Below are 5,571 nucleotides of genomic sequence, written 5' to 3' on the forward strand. Positions count from 1 at the left end.
TTGAAAAGAAGGCATTAAAAATAATGGCGAGACACTTGAGAGTAATACGCTATTTTTGCCCAAAATGATCTGGGGGAATAATGTATTGAGATGGGAGTCGTATTTAAATAAATGTGTACAAGTGCTTCCCCCTCTCTAGTGAAAATTCCCCTTCAAATATTGTTCCATCATAAACTGGACCAAACATTAGGAAAACCATTTGTACACTCAGTCTATGTCAAGGAAAGAGCATGTGTTCTTAATGTTTTGTACATTCAGTGTACGTGCCATTTGTAGAAATGAATACCTGCCCTGAAATTGTCAATACACGGCCCTGGAAATTCTCCTGAAGTGTCCTATTATGCAATAGAAGTGACTTAGAAGTGTTTAACTCGTTCCATGGAACTTTCCTGCCTCACCTGAGAGTAGAGGAGGTGAGAGACCGCCCTTTCTGGGAAAATAACACAATTTATTCTCCTCCCCTAAAGCTTAAAATAGGAGCACACACACTCTTCTCTCACACACACAGTTTTGTCGTAGGATAGTTGGTCGCTGTGCTGAAAATCTTCCAGAACCTGTAAGTAAAATATTATCTCTCATTGATAATGATAAAAGTGAAAAGGTTTGTCTATATCTGATAACTATGGATGTTATAAATGTGTGTGATATTTTTCAAGATATTTTTTTCTTCATGTCTAATCAGAAAAACCTGACAGCCTGTTGATTTAAGATACGCCATCACATTAGATGTGTTTACATAGTGCCAGTGATGAAGTCACTGAGTCTAATTTAATTTAATATCTTAATGTCTTTGGCAGGTTCCTGACCTACGCTCCTAAGCACAGATCTAGGATCAGCTCATCCTCATCAAATCCAAACCAGGACATTAACAAACCACAAGGGGAACACTAACCTCAGACCAGCGTTTAAACCCCACGTCTTCCGGCCAAGACACTGACACTCCGTCCAGAATTCCTCTGCGCTCCAGCTGTCCATCCATCCATCCGTCCATCTATCCATCCATCCGTCCATCCACACCCCAGCCAGCCAGCCATGGGTCTGATGAGCGAGGACATGGAGTGCTGTGTCTGCCTCCAGCCCTACTCTCGCAGGGAGAAGATCCCTCGGATGCTCCACTGTAAGCACACATTCTGTGGGCTGTGCTTGCAGGCGATGTCCAGGCTCCAAAGCGGCCTACTGACAGTCTGCTGCCCCCTGTGCCGTTGGATCACCTGCACCGAGCCCAGCCTCACCCTGCCGGGGTCGCTGTGGGTTAACATTGAGATCTGGGACCAGATACTAGACAGACAACAGGAAGAGGAGGAGGAGGAAGAGGAGGAAGAGTGGAAGGGAGCTAACAGACACACACAGACCACTACACAGTACACATGGTGAGTACCCCAGACAAAGGTGGATGGATTGATAGACTGATTTAGAAACCTGGAGAAACCTTCCTCTGTTCTCTGATCTTCCTAACATTTAGTTCTGTCTCTTTTGTTCTCTATTTCTGCTCTCTCTGTCTCTCTCTTCTCTCTCTCTCTCTGTCTCTCTCTCTCTCTCTCTCTCTCTCTCTCTTTCTCTCTCTCTCTCAAAGGCTCAAACTACAGAATTTCCTGAGGAGGATGAAGCACAATGTACTGTAAACCGAGAAGACGAAGAGCAGAGTAAGAAGACTGGATTTTCCCATTTCAGAGCAGGAGATACTCATTGAGTAATGAAGCTAATTCATAAAACAGGACCGACTGGTGATTTTCCATCATGAAGCAAGATTGAACCAATTATTCATATGCTTTGTGTTTGATTGACTTTGGGTATGTGTAATGTTCTCAGTCAACTTACCTGGTAAACTAAGGGTTAAATTATAATATTAATAATAGAGGATGGATAGGTGGAGGAAATAAAAAATAAGATATTAAATGGATTGAGGAAGAAAGAAAGATAAAGGAAGTTATGAATAGATGGACAGACAGACAGACAGACAGACAGACAGACAGACAGACAGACAGACAGACAGACAGACAGACAGACAGACAGACACACAGACAGACAGACAGACAGACAGACAGACAGACAGACAGACAGACAGACAGACAGACAGACAGACAGACAGACAGACAGACAGACAGACAGACAGACAGACAGACAGATAGATATTTACATATTTACATATTTATGCTTATTTATTTTCCCTTGTGTACTTTAACCATTTGTACATTGTTACAACACTGTACACTGTACACATATGTTTAATATGACATTTGTAATGTCTTTATTGTTTTGAAACTTCTGTATGTGTAATGTTTACTGTTAATTTTTATTGGATATTTCACTTTTGTATATTATCTACCTCACTTGCTTTGGCAATGTTAACGCATGTTTCCCATGCCAATAAAGCCCCTTGAATTGAATTGATAGATAGATAGATAGATAGATAGATAGATAGATAGATAGATAGATAGATAGATAGATAGAAATATAGATAGAGGGGTGAAGGTTAGAGACTGTGTGCTGTACAATGTGTGCTGTGTACAATACAATATACTGTGATCAATGTTTATAATAGATGTTTAATGATTTGATAAAAGGTGTATTACTGCATGAAGGGAAGTGGAGGTTTAGTATTTATTATGACATCATTTTAGAACAGCTTCAATGTTGCAGATTGTTTCTGTTATCAATGTAATTGTAAGCATCATTTCCAGTTTCCCAAATCAGGGATGTTGGATTTGTTTATCCTCATTGGACATGCTTAATTCATCTGTTCTGTTTGAAGAGCAGGTTTTTATACTGGAATTATATTTATTGGTTAATAAATACATCCACTTTAAAATAACCCTGTCTTAGAGTTGTGAAATTGCTTATTATTATCATTACATTAGGAAAGTAACTGTCTGATATCCAACTATTTATGGACCCCAAATAGAGTTGGGGGTGTTAATACACTTCACATTCTACACCACTATTTCCTAAAACACCAAACAAACCCTAAACATTCCACTGTCCTTGGTTTTGATGTGTGCAGTACATGACTGAAATCACTCTCTGTCTAATCATGTCTCAGAGAACCCTGTATGCATTCTTGCATATGAGATTCCATAAAAACACATCACTTTGATAAAGATACGACCAAAATGGACTTTTTCGGAGCAGGTTAGGAGAATTTATGCAGCATGTTAGGGGAATGATTCTGTGATTAATTTCCTGCTGTGAGTTATTGTTTTATTAAACTAGGCAAGTCAGTTAAGAACTAATTCTGATTTTCAATGATGGTCTAGGAACAGTGGGTTAACTGCCTTGTTCAGGAGCAGAATGACAGATTTTTACCTTGTCAGCTCGGGGATTCAATCTTGCAACCTTTCGGTTACTAGTCAAATGCTCTAAACACTAGAATACACTGCCGCCCTGTCACGGCTTTCTTCCTGGGAACGAGAGGCAGACCAAAACGCAGCGTGGTTATAGTTCATGGTTCTTTAATAAGAAAACTCAAACATGAACAAACTACAAAACAATAAACATTAAAAACCGTAACAGTCCTAACTGGTGCATAAAACACAAAGACAGGAAACAATCACCCACAAAATACCCAAAGAATATGGCTGCCTAAATATGGTTCCCAATCAGAGACAACGAAAAACACCTGCCTCGGATTGAGAACCAATCTAGGCAACCATAGACTTACCTAGACACCTAAACTGAACACAACCCCATAAATCTACAAAAACCCCTAGACAAGCCAAACACAAAAATCCCCCATGTCACACCCTGGCCAAACCAAATTAATAAAGAAAACAAAGATAACTAAGGCCAGGGCGTGACACACCCCTTTGTAGTGGTCACTAGACTGTCTTGAAACCATGAAAAAGCTCTTCAAATTTACAGACAGATTGTGTCTGAATTTTTTTAATAAAAAAAAAAAACATAATTTCACCTTTATTTAACCAGGTAGGCTAGTTGAGAACAAGTTCTCATTTGCAACTGCGACCTGGCCAAGATAAAGCATAGCAGTGTGAACAGACAACACAGAGTTACACATGGAGTAAACAATTAACAAGTCAATAACACAGTAGAAAAAAAAGAGAGTCTATATACATTGTGTGCAAAAGGCACAAGGTAGGCGAATTATTACAATTTTGCAGATTAACACTGGAGTGATAAATGATCAGATGGTCATGTACAGGTAGAGATATTGGTGTGCAAAAGAGCAGCAAAGTAAATAAATAAAAACAGTATGGGGATGAGGTAGGTAAAAATGGGTGGGCTATTTACCAATAGACTATGTACAGCTGCAGCGATCGGTTAGCTGCTCGGATAGCTGATGTTTGAAGTTGGTGAGGGAGATAAAAGTCTCCAACTTCAGCGATTTTTGCAGTTCGTTCCAGTCACAGGCAGCAGAGTACTGGAACGAAAGGCGGCCAAATGAGGTGTTGGCTTTAGGGATGATCAGTGAGATACACCTGCTGGAGCGCGTGTTACGGATGGGTGTTGCCATCGTGACCAGTGAACTGAGATAAGGCGGAGCTTTACCTAGCATGGACTTGTAGATGACCTGGAGCCAGTGGGTCTGGCGACGAATATGTAGCGAGGGCCAGCCGACTAGAGCATACAAGTCGCAGTGGTGGGTGGTATAAGGTGCTTTGGTGACAAAACGGATGGCACTGTGATAGACTGCATCCAGTTTGCTGAGTAGAGTGTTGGAAGCCATTTTGTAGATGACATCGCCGAAGTCGAGGATCGGTAGGATAGTCAGTTTTACTAGGGTAAGCTTGGCGGCGTGAGTGAAGGAGGCCTTGTTGCGGAATAGAAAGCCGACTCTTGATTTGATTTTCGATTGGAGATGTTTGATGTGAGTCTGGAAGGAGAGTTTGCAGTCTAGCCAGACACCTAGGTACTTATAGATGTCCACATATTCAAGGTCGGAACCATCCAGGGTGGTGATGCTAGTCGGGCATGCGGGTGCAGGCAGCGATCGGTTGAAAAGCATGCATTTGGTTTTACTCGCGTTTAAGAGCAGTTGGAGGCCACGGAAGGAGTGCTGTATGGCATTGAAGCTCGTTTGGAGGTTAGATAGCACAGTGTCCAATGACGGGCCGAAAGTATATAGAATGGTGTCGTCTGCGTAGAGGTGGATCAGGGAATCGCCCGCAGCAAGAGCAACATCATTGATATATACAGAGAAAAGAGTCGGCCCGAGAATTGAACCCTGTGGCACCCCCATAGAGACTGCCAGAGGACCGGACAGCATGCCCTCCGATTTGACACACTGAACTCTGTCTGCAAAGTAAATGGTGAACCAGGCAAGGCAGTCATCCGAAATACCGAGGCTATTGAGTCTGCCGATAAGAATATGGTGATTGACAGAGTCGAAAGCCTTGGCGAGGTCGATGAAGACTGCTGCACAGTACTGTCTTTTATCGATGGCGGTTATGATATCGTTTAGTACCTTGAGAAGGCTGAGGTGCACCCGTGACCGGCTCGGAAACCAGATTGCACAGCGGAGAAGGTACGGTGGGATTCGAGATGGTCAGTGACCTGTTTGTTGACTTGGCTTTCGAAGACCTTAGATAGGCAGGGCAGGATGGATATAGGTCTATA

The 5,571-nt window shown here is 42.0% G+C and overlaps 1 long non-coding RNA gene across 1 annotated transcript; it reads left to right on the forward strand.

The window, feature by feature from the left end:
• The first annotated feature begins 222 nt into the window (after window positions 1–222).
• Window positions 223–2,786, forward strand: LOC135560263 (uncharacterized). Its single transcript, XR_010458861.1, has 3 exons — window positions 223–556; window positions 798–1,370; window positions 1,574–2,786. It is a non-coding gene; the product is annotated as an uncharacterized LOC135560263 (long non-coding RNA).
• The last annotated feature ends 2,785 nt before the right edge of the window (window positions 2,787–5,571 follow it).

Source organism: Oncorhynchus nerka, linkage group LG15 (genome assembly GCF_034236695.1).
Source record: "Oncorhynchus nerka isolate Pitt River linkage group LG15, Oner_Uvic_2.0, whole genome shotgun sequence".
Taxonomy (NCBI): Eukaryota; Metazoa; Chordata; class Actinopteri; order Salmoniformes; family Salmonidae; genus Oncorhynchus; species Oncorhynchus nerka.